Genomic DNA, 23,909 nt, shown 5'->3' on the forward strand with positions numbered 1-23,909 from the left:
AATGGAATGTTCTGGAGTCTTATGGCTGGCACAGGTACTAATAGCAAAGGAGTAAACAGTCACCCAGCTGCAGACTATGTCGATGAAGCCCAGGTTTGAAGGTTGCTCAGCTCCTTCATCATGTAATCATGGGATGGTCTCACAGCTAGCATGTTACCATCAGCTTAAGTGCCTTAGCAGTTTTACTCACATTTTTCTTAGCTGTGCTTTCCTGTTCTGTCCGTTCACAACTGACAGACTTAGGTGCAGTAATTTACATTTCTATCTTCTGTTTATTTCAGCTGTTTTATTTTTAAAATAAATCTATTTGTTTATTTATTTTTGGCTGCAGTGGGTCTTGGTTGCAGTGCATGGACTTTTTCTAGTGGCAGCGAGAGGGGGCTGCTTTCTAATTGTGGTGCATGGGCTTCTCAGTGCAGTGGGTTCCTTGTTCCAGAGCACAGGCTCTAGGGCTTGTACTTTGTGTGGTTGCACAACGCAGGCTCAGTAGTTGTGGTGCATGGTTCTTCCGGCATGTATGGCATGTGGGATCTTCCTGGACCAGGGATCAAATTCGTGTCCCCTATATTGACAGGCAGATTCTTAATCACTGAACCACCAGGAAAGTCCTTATCATCTGGTTTTACTTAGATCTGATTATTAGTATTAGATCTGATCCATTCTTCTAATGCTTTTAAGTATTCTTTTAACTCGTGTGTTCATTCATTTGTTCAACAAAGATATGCCAAGCACCTATTCTTTTGCCTAAAGCTGAAAATACAGTAGTGGAGGTACTTGGAGATTAATTTTAATTATTCACCATTTTCACTGTTTCTTCAAGTATTGTATCATCTGTAAATTAATGTGACATATTACAGTATAGAAGGATGTTGAATTTGAGTCTCTTAATCTAATTCACCACATTAACATGCTCTAACAGAGAAAATAATATTTTATACAAATAAATATAAAAATAAAATTTTATAAAGTTATTCCCCTTTCTTTTGTGTTAAGATAAAATAGAATACCTTCTTAGAAATGAGAACAAACATCATAATCAATGTAGCTAGCATAAAACTATTTTCTTTAAGGTTATGAGAAATATATGGGTACCTATCTTGTCACATTGCCCAACACCATCTTGGAAGCTTCAACCAGTGCAATAAAACAATGTTAAGAAATAAAGGTATAAGGATTAAAAAAGAAGACAAAAAGTCATTATTTTGAAAGAATATGATCGCTCACATGACACTGAGATAATCTACTTATACTTATTACAACTAATAAGAAAGATTAGCAATGTTGCTGCATATAGAAGCAATGTATAAAAATTTTAAAACTTCATTATGTCTTAATTAGAAAATGTAATATAAAATGCATAGTATTTTTATCAGCAAACAAAAACTACAAACAATTTAGGAATACAATGTGAAATACCTTAGGAAAACAGTTCAATACTTTACTGAATGTCACCGAAAAAAATCTAAGGAGAAATTTATTATGTTCATGAATAGTAAGATCCATAGTAAAGATGTCATTTCCAAAGAACACCATACCTCTGGGGAAAACACAGAATTGGAAACATAAGGATTGGACAGTGGTTTTAGCCAGTTAAATGCAGCATCAAAGTCTCAATAAATTAGCAGTTGGGGAACTTTGATAGTGCAGTGGTCCAGTGGTTAAGAATCTGCCTGCCACCGCATGGGACACAAGTTCGATCCCTGTTCCAGGAAGATCCCACATGCTGCAGAGCAACAAACCCTGTGCGCTGCAACTACTGAGCCTGTGTGCCCTGGAGCCTATGGGCCCCAAGAAGAGAAGTCTGCGCAATGAGAAGCTCATGCACCAGAACAAAGTGTAACCTCCGCATGCCGCAAGTAGAGAAAGCCCACACACAGCAACGAAGATGCAGCATGGTAATAAATAAATAAATAATCATTTTAAAAAAAGAACTTTCTTAAAAAAAAAAAAAAAAGAAAGAAATTAGCAGTTGGGACCTCAGGTAATGATAACTGGAGTGAGAAGGTGGCCAAAGTTTAGTGGATAAAGGGAAGAGAGTTAGTGTATAAAATTCTACTTTCTAGTAGGCAAATAAAGGAACTAAAAGTAACCACCAGGGTCCTCTGTCCATGGGGATTCTCCAGGCAAGAATATTGGCATGGGTTGCCATGCCCTCCTCCAGGAGAATCTTCCCAATCCAGGGATTGAACCCAGTTCTCCCACACTACAGGCAGATTCTTTACTGTCTGAGTCACCAGGGAAGCCAAAGATTACTGGAGTGGGTAGCCTATCCCTTCTCCAGGGGGATCTTCCCGACCCAGGAATCGAACTGGGGTCTCCTTCATTGCAAGTGGATTCCTTACCAGCTGAGCTTCCAGGGAAGGCACCCAAATAATCTCATTTTTATAGACTGTGTAAATATGAGTGGAAAAAGAAAAGCTACTACTCTGGTGGTCCCACTGCAAATAAGTTGAAAGTTGAAAAGTTAAGTTGCTCAGTCGTGTCCGACTCTTTGCGACCCTGTTGACTGCAGCCCACCAGGCTCTACGTCCATGGGATTCTCCAGGCAAGAATACTGGAGTGGGTTGCTATTTCCTTTTCCTGGGGATCTTCCCGACCTAGGGATTGAACCCAGGTCTCCCGCATTTCAGGCAGACACTTTAACCACTGAACCACCAGGGAAGCCCCCATTGCAAATAGTCAGGGGCCTAATAGAGTATGGACAGCATTCTCAGATGGGATGGTTGTGGAGAGCTTAAAGAAGGATGGGAGAGGGCAAAGAATGGGTTTGGAGAGGCAAAGGGAGAATGACCAGCTCGCTGTAGTAGCTCTCCATCAAGCTTTTATTGTAGTAAGTCCACTTTCAGCGTCCGTTCAATGAGAATCAACACTGAAGCACAGACGATTTCAGTGCTTTAACCCAACTGTGACCAGACCAGAACAGAGCCTTCTGGAAGAGTCTTGGTGTCTGTTGCAGAACTGTCTTAGAGAAAGCAGGATCTCATCTGAGAATAAGTCCTAGATGGATGTGAGGGCATGAGTATTTGCTTTGCTTGTATAGCTGTGTACTCTGAGCAACCAAGTACAATCTTTTGAAGTCTCATTTTACTGCATACCAGCATAGCCAGGTAACTCCAATTAGTAGGAGTTACCAAGTTGGACATGTGCTTTGCCTTCATTCCATTCTCCTTCCTACTGCCACATCAACCACTGGGTGCAACAGAGCTTTCTGCATTAATTGTCTTAATTTGCTTCTCAGCTCCATCATTAAACAAATATTTATTGAGTGCCTGCTGTGTGCTAGACACAAGGTGGGCACAGTGGGAATTCAGCAATGAATAAGACAGTCCTTGCCCTTGAGACCTTCCAGTTCAGAAGAAAAAGAAAACAGGTTCATGAAAAGCTACAACACAAGGCTGAATTTCTCTTCTCTCCCTCCCTCCCTCTTTTTTTTTCCTTTTTGTTCCAAGTTGCTTCTCTCTATGGATAACATGGTTGTGTCCATCATCTTGTGCTTGATGTCTTGATTCTCTTGGCAAACTTTACAGTAGAGGGACTATGATTTTATTTTTCAGGGAACCTGAGGCAGGAGAGAGTTTAAATAACAGCATATTGGTGTTTAGCAGCAGATCTCTTCCTTAATGACACCTTGCTTTTGCTGAGACGAGGATGGGAGTCAGAATGTGGGCTTACTTCCTGGTGTCACACGGAGTTGCTTCCTGCTGAGAGAAGTGCCATTACACAACCAGAGAGCTGTGCACTTCTATACAGTGTGATCAGTGTACTTCTCTGCACTTGCAGTTTCTCTTAGCTTGAGGAAACATGGCTTATGGCATTGAACACTTACAGGTCAAGACTCATGCAGTGACCTTAGAGGTTCCAATTTTGATTTCAGCCACACCTTCTGGGGGCTTCCCAGGTGGTTCAGTAGCAAAGAACCTGCCTGCAATGCAGGAGATGCTGATTTGATCCCTGGGTTGGGAAGACCCCCTGGAGAAGGACATGACAACCCACTCCAGTATTCTTGCCTGGGAAATCCCATAGATGGAGGGGCCTGGTGGGCTACAGTCCATGGGGTTGCAAAAGAATTGGACATGACTTAGTGACTAAACAAAAATATCAACACATACCTTCATAGCAATGGGATACATCCATTCAGAAAGAAATGAAGTATGAAGGGAAAGAATATTTTGGGGGAAGAGATGGGGTACTTTTGCAGAAAGCTCTGTCTGCCTTGAAAGAAAGTGAAGTCGCTCAGTCGTGTCTGACTCTGTGACCCCATGGACTGTAGCCTGCCAGACTCCTCTGTCCGTGGGATTCTCCAGGCAAGAATACTGGAGTGGGTTGCCATGTCCTTCTCCAGGGGATCTTCCTGACTCAAAGATAGAATCTGGGTCTCCCACACTGCAGGCAGACTCTTTACCATCTGAGCCACCAGGGAAGCCGCATTGCCATAAACCTGAGTACTTGTGTATCTTGGTTAAGAATGTGTCTGCTATAAGACTGGCCCGTGAATCTCCACCTGCTCATAACCTTTCCTCTTGGTCCGGTCCAGGATACCCTAAAACTGGTCCTCAAAACAGCCCTGAATGGAATTTGGAAGAAAAAAATAAAAAACTGTGGTCCAAACAGTTTTGGAGAGACTGCACACCCTCTCCCCTTTTAAGCATGCTAGGGTTGCTGTATTGAAGCCTCTGAAAAGTCTTACAATACCAAGAAGAAAGGAAAAAAACACATTAAACTCACACATTACAGCTTTATTTGCTCATATATTCCCCGTCCTTCTAGGGAAAATCATTATACAGAGGGTTGTGAGGCATAGAGGAAGCTGTCAACATGTTATAGGAACAAAAACGTGGGGTGATAGAAGAGGGCCATGTCCTAGGTCTTGAGTGAGTGTCTAAGATGGGTCACCAAGTGAGGATCCTTGGCTTCATGCCAGAAAGAATCCAAGAGTGAGCCATAGTCAAGTGAAAGCAGAGTTTATTTAGAGAGATACATATTTCATAGGCAGAGTGTGGTCCATCTCAAAAGGAAGGACAGCCTTGGGAGGAGCCATCTCCACAGACAGAGTGTGGGCATCTCAGGAGGCAAGAGGCCCCAAAATATGGGGTGATTACTTATGGGCTGGGCAATTTCATAGGTTAATTCCATAGGCTAATGAGGACTATTTTAACTATTTTGGAGAAGGGGAGAAGGTCTCCAGGAATTGGGCCACTGCTCACTTTTTGGCCTTTTTTGGTTGACTTCAGAACTGTCATGGTGCCCGTGAGTGTGTCATTTAGCTAATGTATTACAATGAGCAGATAATGAGGTTCAAGGTCCACTGGAAGTCAAATCCTTCAGCAAGTTGGACCTAGTTGGTTCTGATCAATTTATGTTGTGTCCTCAGTGACTATCCTCCTTTTAAAGGTTTTGTCCTGCTCCCTTCCTGTCTCAAACGGATATTCATTGCTGTTGACTGTTGAAGATCTGCTGAGAACCCTAAAGCTTTCAGGAATAGGTGTTCTGGAAGTTACCTTCATTGATTCTGCCCATCACACTGGTGTTCAATCTATGAGCATCTGGGACACACGCCCAGCAGCAGCTCTTCAAGGAATACCCTAAAATGCTGGTGCTGGGTGCGATGCTGCAGCCAGACACAGCAGGCAGGAAGTAGGCTTAGGGCAGTGCCTTAAAAGGGGTGGTTTCCATGGACATCACCCAGGCCCCAGATCCCAGAGGCACACAAAGGCATCTGCATCTATTTTTCCACTCTGCTTGCTCCTTCAAGCCCAAACTGGTGTTTGGGGATTCCCATCTGGGCTCTGCTGCTAATGGGTTATATGACTTTAGGGCAGTTACTTAACCTTGGGGTCCTGTTTCCTCAGCTGTAAAATGAGGGGTTGCATTGGCTGGTCCCAGTGGGCCTGCCAGCCCTGGGTGAATTTTGCAAGCTCAAAATTGTGTGTTCCCTCTTCATACCTCAATGCCCTCATCTTACACACAAGAGGAATATGTTTTTGTTGTTCGGTGGCTCAGTCATGTTCAACTCTTTGCGACCCCATGGACTGCAGCACACCAGGCTTCCCTGTCCTTCACTGTCTCCTGGAGTTTTCTCAAACTCATGTTCATTGAGTCAATGATGCCATCCAACCATCTCGTTCTCTGTCACCTTTGTCTCCTCCTGCCTTCAGTCTTTTCAAGCATCAGGAGCTTTTCCAATGAGTTGACTCTTTGCCTCAGGTGGCCAGAGTATTAGAGCTTCAGCTTCAGCATCAGTCCTTCCAATGAATATTCAGGGTTGATTTCAAAATGGGGTGGTCTGAAGCATGGATGAATGCAGGACAGCTTCAGCTGGAGTTCCAGTTCTTGCCTGCACTGACCCCTTGTTTCAATCCTAAGCTGAAGCTTGCTTATTGTCAAACATCTGAAAGAAGTGCACAAAATCAAAGATCCAAGCGAGAAACTGGCCACAGGGGAGCTGGTGCCTTAAGCAACTGGTAAAATGTGAAGAATCAGGAGACTGCCAGGAAAAGTGAAAGAGCGAGGTCTGGTTTGATTCCTGGCACCAGCCACTTAACCTCACTTGATCTCCGTTTCTTCATCATTAACTCCTAGTTCGCCGGGTCATCCTGAGGATTGAAAGAGCAAAGCAATGAAGGAAGATGAATTGAATTACAGCCCTGCTTGGCTGTTCACTCACTGTGATTTTGAGTAAGTTTCTTACCTAACCTGGGCCTGTGTTTCCCCTCTTAGGGTTTTGTGAGGCTCAAAGAGATAATACAAAGTCCTTTGCATGTTGTAAGCAGCCTATAAATATTATGTTAGTGAGCACTACAATATTACCACACTAGTATATTTGCTACTCTTGCTATTGTTGGTTATAGCAAATGATCAGTAAATATTGGTTTTCTCCATTCATCTTTATTCTGTTCTATGCTTTTCCAGCTTCCTAGAGTGTTGGACATCATTGTTTAGTTTTTTTTTGTTGTTGTTGCTGTTTATAAGAGGATGGATGCTGACCAGATGCTCAAGGGAGATCTCGACATTAACAAAACAGAACAAAAACATAACCTGATTTCTTGAGTCATTTAGAAGTTTCTTCTCTAAACAGACTCATTTCTGGGATCATGGTTGGTCCCATGGAACTTGGTGTTTATTTGCCTGTGTGTTTTAGTCTCAGCAGGAGAACCAGGGAGGGAGACGTAAAGTCAAGGCACTTCCTCCCTACACTGGTCTTAAGCCCACAGCACAGTGGGCTGGGCCCCCGGGGGGGAGGGGGGGGCGCAGGCAGAGGGGCCCCCAACTCTGGAGCGGAGAGGAGGTGGGAGGCTACAACAGCCTCTTCTGCCCCAGTGAGCAGGTGTGCTCCGCCCATGTCTCTCAGCGAAGACCTGCCAGGTGACAACTGACACATTGTGTGGAAATAAGAGCGGTGGCAGTGGCTGCTGTTTCTAATGGCAGCGTGGGTAGGGGGGCGGGCCAGCCCCAGCAGAGTGACGGCTGTGGTACCCAACATTGTCAGCGCACAGTTCCTGGTGCCAGCCCACATTTGTGCACCCTGTCACCGCAGGGTGACAAGCCCAAACACAGAGGGCCTCCCTTTCTTATGCTAATGCTCCGTGATGACAGCTTCACCAGGTGTGACAGCCACCGCTGGCGGTCTCCACCTTCACTGCTGGCTTTCCCCCTCCAGACCCCAGTCCTGGATTCAGGATGGAGTCAGCTCAGGACAGACACCCCTTCTGCAAGCCGCGAGGGTCTTGGGTCACAAATAGCTGACCCTCTGCAGCCTGGATCTGGATTTGTCTCACCCACGAGGCCATCTTGTCCCTGTCCTCTCAGTCTGCATCTCCTGACCCCTGGCTCTCTAATTACCCTAACCTCAAACCTTCTGCTCTTAAACACACCAGAACCTTCCTTGTTTCTGGCTTTCCCGCTTGCTGTTGCATCTGCCTTACCTGTGACCCTTGCTCTTTCCTTGGCTGATTCATTTCCTGTCCTTCAGGACTCTGGTTAATGTTACCTCCTTCCCTGATCGTCCTAGCCCATGTTAGTAGCCCTTTATTCTCTCCTTCACATCACTCTGCTTATTTCCTAGATAATATTGATTTCAGTCTTCAGTTATCTTGTCTGCTAATGCATTCACTTGCTGATCTGTCACTTCCACTGGAATATCTCCTTAAATGTAGAGATTTCTCTGGCTTGTTCACAGCTCCATGCCAGAGTCAGGTCCCAGTGCCTGAGACAGAGCACTGACTCAATGAACACAAGTTGAGTGAATAAATGAATGAAGATCTGCACCGATGAAAATGTTCCCATCAGTAATTGAGTCTCACCAAGCAACACTTTTCAAATGGGGAGACCTGACGTCAAGGATACACATGCACCATCTTAGAAAAGTCCCCCAAATAATTCCACTGTGCTACTTTAAGAGCAGATAAATTCTCCTGCCAACGACTCTTCTTGCACTGCCCCTTTTTGCTTTCCTAAGTCTTCTCTATCTGATCCTTTAGTCCTATTCTCAGCCAGCTCAGGAGACAGCTGCTGCTGCTGCTGCGAAGTCTCTTCAGTCGTGTCCGACTCTGTGCATCCCCATAGATGGCAGCCCACCAGGCTCCCCCGTTCCTGGGATTCTCCAGGCAAGAACACTGGAGTGGGTTGCCATTTCCTTCTTCAATGTATGAAAGTGAAAAGTGAAAGTAGAGTCGCTCAGTCGTATCTGACTCTTCGAGACCGCATGGGCTGCAGCCTACCAGGCTCCTCCATCCATGGGATTTCCCAGGCAAGAGTACTGGAGTGGGGTGCCGTTGCCTTCTCTGCAAGAGACAGCTAGTTAAATGTTTAACATTTGCTCCCTGAAGCTGCTTGAGCCTGAGGGCTGTAAGTAAAAATGGTTTAAAAATCTTGTTTTCTTTTTGAAAACTTGCAAGGATCTCTCTATATCTTTGAAGTTTGGGAATTTCACAAGACACATTCAGTGTATGTCTTTTTCCCTTAGTTCTGCCTAAGGCTCCCTGAACTCTTTCCAGCTGAAGACTAGACCAGACACATGATCCACTCCACAGTTTGCTTCAGTTATGTGATTATTACTCTTCTCCCATCCATCTTCAGTTGTTCTTGTGGCGCTCCTGCTAATTACTATGAAGACCCCCTGATCCATCCTCTAGGTCTCTCCCCGTTTCATTCTTGAATCTCCTTTTCAAAATTCTCTTATGCATTTTTGCATTTGTCCTTGCACTGATTTGTAAGATATTTCTTCCAAGTGGTCTTTCCAAACATGAATTTTGATTTCAGGAGTGACTCTCCATTTTCTCAAATCTTCCATTGAATTTTTCAATTTTGAGACATTTTCCTCTACAAAGCCTTTGTCTGTCTTCAGCGACATCTCTCTGAGAGAGAATGTTCCTTCCCTGCTAAAGTTTTGTCTCTTTCCCCCTGCTTCTTCCAATTATTCTCCCTCACGGGAGCCACATCTTCCAATTCTCTCAAATTACTGAGTGTCATTGAGATTACATTTTGATTTTTTTCTCAGTTAAAAATTTATTATGATATACATAGGTATAATCCCCATAAGTATTGATGTCTTCAATGCTTTTTAAAGATGTAAATAATCTTAAACCCAAAAGTTTAATGGATTTTGATATACTCATTTACTCAAGAAATATTCTGAATACCTGTTGTATGTCAGGCCCTGATTATTATGGATTGGGGAGAACAGCAGAGAATGTGACAAAGCCATCGTTTTTCTAGACATTCCAGCTGGGGAGGAAGATAATAAAAAGTTAACAATTTAAAATAGAAAATAATTTCAGGTGGTGAAAAATGCAACAAAGACAACAAAGCTCACAAGGGAAAGTGAATGACAGGGTTTGCAATTTTGGATGTGGGAAGTGGGAGGCCTCTTTGGGGAGGGCATATGGGATCAGAAGCCTGAATGAACCTAATTTTCGGTGCCATTTCTTCCTGGGTGGTCAGAGATTCAAAGTTCGCATAGACTCATGGTGGCCTGTTAGCACATGACAGAGGTTCCCAGTGGGTGTGGGAAATAGTATGATCTTTGTCATTCATGAAAGACATTACCACTTTAAATACATTCGTCCTACGTTCAGTTCAGTTCAAAATGTTTATTGTAATTATAATAATACCCCATTATTGAATATTGAATATCTAATCTTTACCATGTGCTAGGGACTGTGTGTTTTATACAGTACATAAATTTCTCATCGAACCCTTACAATGACACAATAAGCTGAGGGCTATTCGTGTTTCCACTTTACATACCAGGATTATGAAACCTAGAAATGTAAAGCTCATTGGCAACATGGTTGGTTAGTAGCAGAACCAAGATTTGAATCCTGGTTTTCCTGTTTCCAAAATTAGTGCTTTTGGCTATGAGGCAAATGTGCGAGGCCTGGGGATATAAAAATATATGCACATTTCCTTCATTGAAGAAACTCATTATCTCATGCCATAATAGAAAATGATCACATCACGTGATGAATGCTGAAGTTAAGAAAAGTGTAGAACATAATGGGAGACAAGAGGAGGGTGATTTAATCTCACAAACAGGCTGATACATAAAGAAGGCTTCTAGAAAGAGGAGATTCTGAACTTGATCTCAAAAGATGTGGAGGTAACCAAGGGGGAAAAAAAAAAAAGATATTCTTGGTAAAGAAAAGAGCATGAACAAAGGTGCTGAGGTATGAACATTGTGGAGGATCCAGAGAACTCCGAGAAGTTCAGTATTGCTGCATGAAAGATGGGGCAACCCAAGCAAGAGGTGGTGCATTCCGAAGATGTGTGAAAAAGGAGGGCTGCATCCCATGTTAAGAAGTTTGGAGTAAGTTCTGTTAAAATAATCAGTTGAATGCATTTAAACAAAGATCTAGGTAAGACTTAGGCAAAATGCTCTGATGATCATTTTGAAGGTGAATTTGAGGCAGAAAGACAGGACTGGGGGCTGATCAGTTAGGAAAGAACTGTAGTGGTCCAGGGAAGAGATGATGATAGTCTCCTCCAACGTAATGGTGAAAAGAATGGAGAAGAGGAGGAAGCTTGAGAGATGTGGAGGAAAAATCATTAGCATGCAGAGCCTGATTGGATGTTGAAATTGAATCCTCAGATTTTGGCTCAAATGATTGGTAAATATAGGTTTCATCAGCTGATGTGGAGAACTGAGGAGGAGTAGTACAAGAGAGAAGGTTGGGCAGAATGTGATGCACCCGTGCATTTGTGGTGCTTTTGAGACACCAATTGGCATGTGTTGGGTGTCTGCAGCTTACCACAGAGATCTGTGCTCCAGATAGGGATCTGGGACTCTCAGAAACTCACCAAACACTAAAACAATAAGAATGAATGAGATCATCCAGAGCAGCTTGTAGAAGAGCGATGGGAAAACAAAATAGATTAGAGAGGGCATAACATTCAAGCATATTCCAGCAATACAGCTGATGTTTATAAAACAAGTTACAGAAACTATGACTAACAAGATCACCCTTTTTGGTGGGACTAAACAGAAAATGTTATGAGAAAGATTGTTATGAAAGAAAGAAAGGAAGCAAGTGAATAAGCAACAACAATGAGAATCCATGGGTGGAGGCAGAAAAGTCATGGGTCCAGGAGAGATCTATGGAGAAGAGATGACCAGGAAGTGGACAGGGGCTAGGTTGCTGATCCTTCCAGGAATGTTTACACTTTAAAGATGAATATGTTCTTCATTCAAACCATATCAGTCCAAGTATCTGATAAAGACAAGCTTGGAATCACTAAAGTAACACTCGCAGGGGCTTACTGTTAATGCTTTTTACCTAAAGGTCAACCTTGCCTATCCCTGGGCCAAAGTCCCAGAGTCATAGAGCTTCTGGGAAATCTAAATCAAAGGGCGAGAATCAAAGTTAACTTTTTAAATCAGATTGTCCTGTTGCTTTCCAGTTCTTTGGGAAGCTACATGAACAAAGATGTTGATACGTCTGAATTTAGTTGTCTTTCTCTTCCATTGGAAGTTTCATCTAGGCATCGGAAAGCTGTGGAAGACACAGTATTCCAAGGAGATGGTTTCTTTTTTGGCATTATAATTGGAACCCAGTACTTCTTTGTTACTTGGTAAACTTTGGGTGGCAAAAATAACATCAATGTGACAGGTTAGATGGGAGCTTTTCTGAAATATCAGTGATGAGGACTGGCTCTTGAAAGAGAAATAATCTTCATTTCACATGGCAACCTAATGACAGATGAGGACAGATGTGACAGTCCTTGTTCTGGAATTCTGCTTCAATCAATCAATCAGCAACTATTTATTGATCTCCTATTTTCATGAAGAACACAGACTCAGAAATCAGATGCCTGAGTTCAAGACCCAGTTTTTCTGTGTACTAATGTCTTATCCTTGGGAGAATGCCAAAACCTCTCTGAGCCTCAATTTCTTCCTTTAGGGAATGAGGAAAAGAATTATATTTAGCCCAATGGGTTGTTATGGGGACCAGTTGAGATGTGAGTCAGTAAGTGTTAGGTACTACTGCTGTCATTGTATTTGATATTTTTGCTGTTGTTATTATTGTTGCTATGATCATTACCACTTCTTGGTGACCCCCAGGTTATTGTATAGAGTTTCCTTCTTTTCAGAATGATTTTATGGTGTTTCCCAGAGATGGGTGATTTTCAAAGAAATGTCCAAAGTGGTGCCCTGAGCGTGTTAAGTCTATCTGGTGTACTCAGCGTTTATAGTTTTACGACTTCTCAGTGGAGCCTGTGGCAAGAAAGGAAAGAAAACAATGATGGGCAGGGAAGCGAAGCGAGCTGACAGGCAGGCAGGAGAGAGAGGAGGCATGGAAGGGAGGAGCTTATTGTGCAAAGGAGGTACCATCCATTTGCCTCAATTGTTGCAAGATTCACTCACTTAACAAATGTTTATAGAATGCTTACTGTGTGTCAGGCATTCTTCTAGGTTCTGGAAATGCCATAATAACTAAAAAATACAAAGTCACAGCCTTCATGAATCTTATATTCTATGGGGTATGGGAAGGGAAAGGTAATAAAATATCAAACACATAATTTCAGTTAATGGTAAATGCTACAATATGAAGAAGACAGTGCTGCTTGAGTTGCTAGAGACTGGCTTAGGGTCTGTGATGGCGCTTCCTTTGGGTCCTGTGGTCAGGAAGGACATTTCTGATTGCTGAAGAGAGGGCAGACTTGTTTGTGGGATGGTTCTCAGCCAGCACTGACATTTCTCTTCATGTGGTGAATCTATTGGCCCATTCCCTTGCCTACCTGCTCATAAGCTCCTCTCCTCCAGACAACAATTTCTCCAGGGAAATTTGGGAGCCAGACTTGTGTGTGCATTGCTCAGCTAACTTCCTTACCTCTTTTAGGGCAGAATGAAGTATCTGCAAAGAATACCTATCTACTATGCTCAGAATACCAGACCACCTGACCTGCCTCTTGAGAAACCTATATGCAGGTCAGGAAGCAACAGTTAGAACTGGACATGGAACAACAGACTGATTCCAAATCGGAAAAGGAGTATGTCAAGCCTATATATTGTCAGCCTGCTTATTTAACTTATATGCAGAGTACATCATGAGAAACGCTGGGCTGGAAGAAGTACAAGCTGGAATCAAGATTGCTGGGGAAAATATCAATAACCTCAGTATTCAGATGACACCACTCTTATGGCAGAAAGTGAAGAGGAACTAAAAAGCCTCTTGATGAAAGTGAAAGAGGAGAGTGAAAAAGTTGACTTAAAGCTCAACATTCAGAAAACGAAGATCATGGCATCTGGTCCCATCACTTCATGAGAAATAGATGGGGAAACAGTGGAAGCAATGTCAGACTTTATTTTTGGGGGCTCCCAAATCGCTGCAGATGGTGACTGCAGCCATGAAATTAAAAGACGCTTACTCCTTGAAAGGAAAGTTATGACCAACCTAGATAGCATATTCAAAAGCAGGGACATTACTTTGCCAACAAATGTCCATCTAGTCAAGGCTATAGTTTTTCCAGTAGTCATGTATGGATGTGAGAGCTGGACTGTGAGCGCCGAAGAATTGATGCCTTTGAACTGTGGTGTTAGAGAAGACTCTTGAGAGTCCCTTGAACTGTAAGGAGAGCCAACCAGTCCATTTTAAAGGAGATCAGTCCTGGGTGTTCATTGGAAGGACTGATGCTAAAGCTGAAACTCCAATACTTTGGCCACATGTGAAGAGTTGACTCACTGGAAAAGACTCTGATGATGGGAGGGATTGGGGGCAGGAGGAGAAGGGGACAACAGAGGATGAGATGGCTAGATGGCATCACCAACTCGATATATGTGAGTTTGAGTGAACTCCGGGAGAGTTGGTGATGGACAGGAAGGCCTGGTGTGCTGCAATTCTTGGGGTCGCAAAGAGTCAGATACGACTGAGTAACTGAACTGAACTGAACTGAATGCTTAGTTTTCTGTGATTGTGGTTTTCAGTCTGTCTGCCTTCTGATATAGAAGGATAAGTGGCTTATGGAAGCTTCTTGATGGGAGAGACTGAGGGGGAGTCTGGGTTTTGTTCTGATGGGTGGGGTCATGCTCAGTAAATCTTTAATCCAATTTTTTTCTGTTGAAGGTGGGGCTGTGTTCCCTCCCTGTTATTTGACCCGAGGCCAAGCTATGGTGGAGATAGTGAAGATAATGATGATCTCCTTCAAAAGTTCCCATACAGGCACTGCTACACTCAGTGCCCTCAGCCCTGCAGCAGGCCACCACCAACCCATGCCTCCAGCAGAGACTCCTGGACACTCAGGGGCAAGCCTGGGTCAGTCTCTTGTGCGGTCACTGCTCCTTTCTCCTGGGTCTTGGTGCTCACAGGGTTCTGTTTGTGCCCTCTAGAAGTCTGTTTCCCCAGTCCTGTGTAAGTTCTAGCCACTCTATGGTCGGACACGACTGAGCGACTGAACTGATACTGACGCTTCTTAGTGCTTTAAGGTTGTTTTTTATGTTGTTGTTGTGTTGTCTTTTTAAAATTTTTATTTATTTATTTTTGGCTGCACTGGGTTTTCCTTGTTACCTGCAGGCTTTCTCTAGTTGCAATGTGTGCGCTTCTCATTGCAGTGGCGTCTCATGCTGTGGAGCACGGGCTCTGGGCACACGGGCTCAGCAGTTGTGGCACAGGGTCTCAGTTGCCTTGGAGCATGTGCGATCCTTCCAGACCAGGGTTTGAACCCTCATTCCCTGCATCGGTAGGCAGACTCCCAACCTCTGGGCCACGAGGGAAGATCCTGTGTTTTAAGTTTCACAAGGGCAGAACTCTCATGTTCTTTCTCCAGTCCTGGGCTTCAGTATTAGGAAGTCCTCATGCCTTCGTATACCAGATCTCATGCTCAAAAGCAGTGATTCTGCAGGTGTGGTCCATGGGTCAATGGCATCAACCTCACCTCAGCACTTGTTAGAAATGCAGACACTGAGGCCCCAGCCCAGATGATCTGAATCAAAAGCTGTGAGGATGGGGCCCAAGCCTCTGTGGTTGAACAATTGCTCCAGGTGATCCTCATGAGATTTCAAATTTGGAACTGGCTCAAGGGCAGTGTGACTTTCTGTGGCACATGGTGCTCTGCCATTAAGAAGGTTTGCAATCAATTTGGCAGGTCAGAATCCAAGAGCCTAGATTAGCAACCAAGAGCTTGAACTTGAATGTCAGAGGTTTCCCTGTTCTTTTGTCTGTCTCAGCATTCCCCAGACTCAGAGTACTAACGGCATTTCAGTTCAGTTCAGTTCAGTCACTCAGTCGTATCTGACTCTTTGCGACCCCATGAATTGCAGCACGCCAGGCCCCTCTGTCCATCACCAACTCCCGGAGTTCACTCAGACTCACGTCCATCGAGTCAGTGATGCCATCCAGCCATCTCATCCTCTGTCGTCCCCTTCTCCTCCTGCCCCCAATCTCTCCCAGCATCAGAGTCTTTTCCAATGAGTCAAGTCTTTGCATGAGGTGGCCAGGGTACTGGAGTTTCAGCCTTAGCATCATTCCTTCCAAAGAAATCCCAGGGCTGGTCTCCTTCAGAATGGACCGGTTGGACTGGTTAATTCTTTGCTGCCGTGACTGGTTTCATGCACTGTAGGCTGTTAAGCAACATCATTTGTTTTTACTTCCTAGATGCCAACAATGCTCCCCCCAACCCCAAGTTGTGACAAACTGTCTCTGTTGTTGTTGTCACGTCTGACTTTGTGTGACCCCATGGACTACATTGTGCCAGACTCCTTCATCCTCCACTATCTCCCAGAGTTTGCTTAAACACATGTCCATTGAATTGATGATGCTAGCCATCTCATCCTCTGTCTCCCCCTACTCCTCCTGCCCTCAACCTTTCCCAGCATCAGGGTCTTTTCCAATGAGTTGGTTCTTCGCATCAGGTGGCCAAAGTATAGGAGCTTCAGCTTCAGCATCAGTCCTTCCAATGAATATTCAGGGTTGGCTTCCTTTAGGATTGACTGGTTTGATTTCCCGGCAGTCCAAGACAGTATCAAATATCCCCTTGGATGCAAGATCATCACTGGGGGAGGACTCCTGATCTATTTGCATTAGTTGAGAGAGTTTATCTTACTGACTATTCTCAATGTTCACAAAGTAAATGGTCTCCTATAAAAAAAACAACAACAAGGGCCACCTCAAATATGTTTGGATGGACTCAGTGTAAACACTGGAAAATCTTTAGAATCATATGTGTCTTATCAAAGTTGTCATGTGAGTTAGGTATTATTATTAATATTTTAGTTATTATTGTAAATGAATAAGACATAGAACATGAAAGGTCTATTATGAGTCAGTTATTGTTAATATTACCATTTGTTTGAATTATTAGTCTCCTTATCTCATGAATTGTCTACAAGGAAATGAGTTGTTGTTAATCTATTGTCACTCCTTTCAGCTCTTGAAAGACCTGAAATTGCCTGGATTTTACACATGCACTTTCTCCCTTTAAGGAGAAAGGATCATAAAAGATTAAATTCTCATCAGTTTTGCTTTAGCACATATTTCTTCCACTTAGAAAAATGTAGTGAGCCTGCTATTAAATTCATGTATTTTCCTCACTCTCCTGAAGGGATGGTCAGACACATCTGGGTAGCTTCTTTTCTCCTCCCTCCAAATCTCAGCAACATACTCTGCACAACCTGTGTTTATAAAGGAAAGCAGGTTCTATCCTTACCCCTACCCCACCCCATGAACATTGTGGTCCGCATATGAATAAAGAGACCCTTTTCAAATAAACTCCTTGGAGTGTGCCAGGATCACAGCTGCTACTCATGTCCTTAACTCTGTAACAGCAAACATCTGAATCAAGAGGGAAAGAATCAGTAAACCATCCGGATGTTTTGTTGATGCTTGGCCATGCATTTAGAAGTTGTGCAATGTCTGGATGACAACCTAGGATTTTGGCTTTCTATGGGGCTGTTTGGTATTGTGTAGACACAGGCCTTATCTTAACATGGCCATAATTTACGAGTTCAGGACTTAAAATTCAATCCAAATCTTTTGGAGACTGGATCCACTCACTCCTGAAAAAACGTAAGTATGTGTTTTTAAAGCAATAAGACTTGGAAAGTTTATTAAAAAGTCTCAAAAGACATTTGGACATCAAATAACTCTTAAAAACTCAATGTTTTTGTGATTTAAATGAATAAGAAACATATGGATTAAATTTCCTTTAAATTGCTCGCAAGATTAAAAATCGGGGGGAAAAAGTGCTCAGGGCCAAATGTGTTTTGGGTTTTCCAGTCCCAAGTGTGGTTGAAACAGCTTGAGTCATGAATAGCACCCACACTGCTGCTGGGGTACCCCCTCCTCAAATCTGTTTGAGGACTAGAGTTTTATTCACAGAGCATTTGCTCTCACTCAGCCAAGCAACCGCACAGACCACTGAACACAACCGTAATAACAAACATCAACAATTAAAATATCTGCTAATTTGCAGCTAGCCAAAAACAAATAGCGCACTTCAAAGTCAAGCTAAAGATGGCTCTTTTTAACATTCTGCAGAATCTGAAAGTGATTAAAAGAGAAATAACGTCTGAGAAAGGAGTGGCTTCAAGTGTTATTTAAAAGTGGGCAGGGATGGGCCTTCCAACAGCCAAGCCAGCTTGAGCAGCAACCCAGCTCTGGGCTTGTCATCCTTGGGCTCAGATAGCAACTTAAATTCATTTCTGAGGGTTCTAAACTAAGCCAGAGGGCTCTAAACTAAGCCAGAGAAGACCAACTTGGCAGTCATGGTGTGGATGGGCCTGGAAACAGTTCTCCACCATAGGGGGTCTTCATTTGGTTTCTGCAACACACCTAACACCTACTCTTGCCAACCTAACTGGCAAGAATCAGTTTAATCTTGTTGGTGACCAAAATATACCTTAAAATGTAAAATGTATGCCTTAATCTGATTGCCTTTTTCATATCAGTTTTTTTTTTTTTTTTTTGGTTGGGGGTCAAATTATTATCATTCTTTTAGAAAATCCTTTGTCTTTTTTTTTAAAGGCACAGTGATTTTTATTTTGTTATTATTTTTAATTAATTTATTTTTGGTCAGGCCAAATTTGCTATTGCAGGGGATGCAAGATCCTAGTACTCAGACCAAACCCATGCCCCCTACAATGGAAGCACAGTCTTAACTACAGGGAAGTCTGCGGGAGTCAAATTATTTGACCTTCTATTTCTGCTTCTTCAGATAAAAATAACAGACCCCTTTTTCTTAGTTTATCATTCTTTATCTAGACCCTGGAGGCAAAAAGATCTCTGAAGGAAGGATTGCGAAGTCTGTCTGACCTTGCCTTCTTTTCCCAATTGACTCTCCTGAAGAAAATTTCCACCCTACTTCCTCTCTACCCCTTCTTGCCCCCTGTCCCCAGCTATAATCTTATGGCTTATATTTAGGAATTTTATTACAGTTAGGGGTGCATTTATTATCTCCCTTTATTAAGTTTCCCATCAGATCTCTGATGTTTCGGAAAGTCACTTATTTGTTCAGCAAATATTTGCTAAGCTCATACTATGTGCCAGGTACTTTTCTTTTGGCAAATCAGACATTTTACTTATTTAGTCATTTGTCTGTGCCACAGTGCATGTGGGATCTTAGTTCCCTGACTAGGTTCAAACCCTTGCCTCCTTCATTGGAAGCACAGAGTCTCTACTACTGGACTGCCAGGTAAGTCCTGCCAGGTACATATTTGTTGGAGATACATCTGTAAAGAGAACAATTAACAATAGATGAATAAATAAATGGATATTCTAGAGAAAGAGTCATCATGAAGGACTGAGTGCAGAGCTAGTCCTTATTTTGGTGTTACAGGTGGTGAGTGAATTGAGTGAGGCTGATTCAAGGCAGTTAAATGGCAATCAGTTGATTGAGGGACATATTTTATACTAAGGTGTGAATGACTGATAGCACAAGTTAATAACAAAATTTCTTCCTCTTCCTAACCCTAAGAAAAATATCTTTTCCCAAACAAACCTCCAATTGGTGATCTTCAACCAGCACTGGGAAGTCTTTTTGGTAAGAAAACATCAGTTTCTTATCTTGTGCTTTCCAAGTGGCAAAGCTGGCCCTGCTTTCTCTGCACTATTCTACTGTAACTTATAGATGGTAACTCCATTTGGTCTTAGCCTTCAGCTTTGTAGAGGGCTTTCATTAAGAGTCATTTTAGGCAACCTTCTCTAGGTCTTCCTCTGTCTTGCTTTTTTCCATATGTGTTCAAATTTTTGTATAAAGGTACAGCAGGTAGTTTTTTGAACTGTGGTGTTGGAGAAGACTCTTGAGAGTCCCTTGGACTGCAATGAGATCCAACCAGTCCATCCTAAAGGAGATCAGTCCTGGGTGTTCTTTGGAAGGAATGAAGCTAAAGCTGAAGCTCCAGTACTTCGGACACCTCATGCGAAGAGTTGACTCACTGGAAAAGACTCTGATGCTGGGAGAGATTGGAGGCAGGAGGAGAAGGGGACGACCCAGGATGATATGGCTGGATGGCATCACGGACTCGATGAACGTGAGTCTGGCTGAACTCTGGGAGACAGTGGTGGACAGGGAGGCCTGGCGTGCTGCGATTCACGGGGTCGCAAAGAGTTGGACACGACTGAGAGACTGAACTGAACTGATCAAGAAAAAGAACATTTCCATTACCCCAGAAAAAACTTTTCATGCCCCTTTTCAGTCATATCTACAACCTATCCCCAAAATAGGCAACCATTGTTCTGATTACTATTGTTATAGACCAGTTGACCTGTTCTTGAACTTTATGCAAATGAAATTGTATGGTAGGTACATTTTATGACATCTTTTGTTAAAAATACTATTTATGAGATTGATCTACCCTCCCTGTATTTTGTGTTTGTTCAATACCTAACAACACGATAAAGAAGAATGTGAAAGGTAAATCAAGAATACAGTCTAAGCTCATTGAGTGGCTTGGAGACAAAGCATGGTACCGATTTGGTAAATATCCAGATCAAGATTTAGAAACATTTGGTTAAGGGGATAGATGCTTCTCATTTTTATCTCCATGAATCAAGCCTTGTAGAAGTAGCGGCAGTATTAATGTGTCATTGCAATAACTATAATGCCATGACCGTGGGTGTATTTAAAAAACATAACATAAATAAACATAAAAACATAAAAAACATAAAAAAACATAACATAAATAAACATATCTATGTCTAAATAACATAACCCAGGTGGAGAACTACTATCCTGTTAAGAGTGTGAGAAAGGAACGTGAACTTACTGTTCTTTTGGCAGGTTGCAATTTCTACCTGCTTCTTTATGCTATGAATATCTCACTGTGATTTCAGTACTTATAATTCATGTTTTATAGACTATACCTTCTAAAAGTCAGCTGACCATTCTATGCTTTGAAGAAGCAGTGATCTGTGTCAGGTGAAGAAAAAACAGGGCTGTGTTGGCTACTCCACTGAGGACAATTCCTTAAGGCATGATAAAGGTAGTTTTGACTTTTTATGTTTTTTCTCTGAATTAGTTGGAAGGCTGTGCTGTGATAGCAGATATAGAATGAATGGAGATGCACTGCTTGTTCAGATTACAAGTCCAATCAAGAGATACACATTGCTCAGATTCTCAAGCTGACAGCTTACTGTGTTTGGATTGGCTAGTCTCTGAGGTCTCCAAAGGAGGGTATGAAAAAAACAGATGCTTTTAAGGACCAGACCTGGGAGTGACTTTCATCAGACCTCAAACGTTGCTGCATCTTAGAATCATCAGGGGAACTTTAAATTTTTTTCAATATCCAGGCTGTGCCCAATACCAATTAAATCAGAATTTCAGGTTGAGATTCATGTATCAGTATGTTTTAAATTTCTCTACATGATTCCAATGTGTAGCTGAATGTAAGACTCAGCAGCTTATGTCACTGCTGCTCACACTGCATTGGCCAGCTGTATGTATATATATTTATCTCCTCCTTCTTGAGCCTCCCTCCACCCCCATCCCGACCCTCTAGGTCATCACAGAGCAGTGAGCTGAGTTCCCAGTGCTATATAGCAGTTGCCCTCTAGCTATCTATTTTACACATGGCAGTGTGTATATGTCAGGGCGATTCTCTTGGTTAGAGTTTTAACCAAGGGACCAATGAGTTATTTTAACTTGGATCAGTTATGATGCAGGGTAAGTGTGGATGAGATCAGGCCAATGAGAAAAGTCTCTGAGGTCATTTGGGACAAGATGGTGGTGGCCTGGATTAAGGTGGCACAAGAATAGATGTGTTTGAGGGAAGTTTAAGAGACTGAACACAGGGATTATAGATCTGAATCATGAATTGCACAGTGGGGATGAGATAAGTTTAGTAGGATTCATGAGTTTCTTGTGTAATCAACCAAATACTGAAGGGGGGAGTCACGAGGGCAGTTAGCAGAGGGAGTGTGAATGACAGCGAGGTGAAGAAATGAAGTGGTATGCTAAGGTACCACTTTCAAGAAGTACGTTTCAGAATGGTGTGATGAAGGGAGAACGGGGACGCTGACTTGTCTAGTTATTAATAGCATGGTATTTGCTTTGCACTTGACTGTTGTCCTTTGTGTCTATAGCTCCTTGAGGAGCCATTCGACAGGAGAACATGAATGTTAATTTAGAATACCTACGCCTCCCTTTGTACTTAACTTGAGACTCCTGGCTTATCCAGCTGTCTGCCTGTCTGCCTATCTAAGAATCCATATCATGTAAAGAAGAGTAAAAAGCTCAGCATACTTAATATAGGAAATAAAAAAACCCAAAACACCCTCTTAGCTGAGTTGGCTTGGTCCTGGCTAAAAGGCAATGGCTCAGGAAAATTCTCTTGTAAACCTTTGCTTTCCATTCTGGTCCAGGAAAATGTTGTCTTACGTGCCTCAACATTTTGAATGGAAATTTGGAAATATTGACCCAGGGAGTAGTCTACCAATGTTTTTGAAATCTGCCTCACCCTGTGACCTTACCACTAGATCAAAAGACATTGAATCTTTCTTCTCAATGCTTACTAAATAATCTGGTATATAGTAACTGTTTTAATGATTTTTGGTTGTGACCTACATCGGTAATGACTTTGAAGTTCTTTCTTCCCTGCAATGGCTATTTCCCAGGGTTCTCTGAGTGGCTGGTGGACAAGTCAATGCAAGAATGTTCTCAGACTGGTTCAGTCTGCTTCTGATCTTCCAAGGCTCAAATTTTCTCCACTAATAGTTTTTTTTTTGTAACTGAGATGTAATTCACTTACCGTGAAACTCAATCCTTTAAGACATGCAATTCCACGATGCTGTTCTGTGAGCCTTCTGTAACCTTCGAAAGGTTATTCAACTATCGAATTTCATTATCTAAATCCAGAATATTTTCATCACCCCAAGAAGGTCCCTAAATCCATTAGGAGTCCCTCATTAGTCCTACCTCCTACATGGTGGCAACAACTAATCTGCTTTTTATCTCTATGGATTTACTTCTTCTAAACACTTCTATATGGAATCATACCTTCTGTAGCCTTTCATGTCTGGCTTCTTTCACTTAACAGTGTGTTCAGGGTTCACTCATGTTGCATGGTGTATCAGTTCTTCATTCCTTTTTAAGGCAGAATGATATTCTGTTGCATGGATATACCACATTTTATTTATCCACTGTCAGTTGATGGGTTTTTAGGTTGTTTGCACATTTTGGCTATTATAAAAAATGTTTCATTGTTCTCACAGTTTTAAGAATAGTTGGCGAGTAGACAGATACCCTTCAAGTTACAGAAGGCTCACAGAACAGCTGGGTTAACCAAACTCTGAGTCTCATTTCCTTTTGATTTCCTTCACAAACCTACAGATGCCTTGCTTCTAGGTAGAAAAGACTATCAATGCAGAAAAATCTTGCTAAAATATAGTGAACTTTTCTTTTTAATTAATTCAAAGCAAGGGGAAAACTAGAACAAATCCAGTCACAGTGTAGCTCATTTTGTGGAGAGCTGTAATAAAAAATCTCTAAATTTCTAGGTTTCCCTCAGTAGAAACAGGTGGTCAGGAATTTGTCCAATTTTAGTGGGAGCATGTGTTTTCTTTTTTAAGCAGAAAGCAGGAAGAGGGGAGAGAAAAATTGTTGATTGCACCAGTGACTTACATGACACTTCAGTTGCCCCAGTTGATTCAGTTTCTAGTATTTTCAGACTCTTGAACTTAAGTCCTTCTGATAATGCCAAAGTCTTCCCTGGTGGCTCAGACGGTAAAGCGTCCGCCTACAATGTGGGAGACCCGGGTTCAATCCCTGGGTCGGGAAGGTCTCCTGGAGAAGGAAATGGCAACCCACTCCAGTATCTTGCCTAGAAAATCCCAGGGACGGAGGAGTCTGGTGGGCTACAGTCCATGGGGTCGCTAAGAGTCGGACACGACTGAGTGACTTCACTTTCACTTTTGTCTTAGACACAGATTATTCATGTTTGTGTATTAGTTGCTAAGTTGGGTCCAACTCTTCGCAATCCCATGGAC

The sequence above is a fragment of the Budorcas taxicolor genome, chromosome 13 (assembly GCF_023091745.1).
Source record: "Budorcas taxicolor isolate Tak-1 chromosome 13, Takin1.1, whole genome shotgun sequence".
Taxonomy (NCBI): domain Eukaryota; kingdom Metazoa; phylum Chordata; class Mammalia; order Artiodactyla; family Bovidae; genus Budorcas; species Budorcas taxicolor.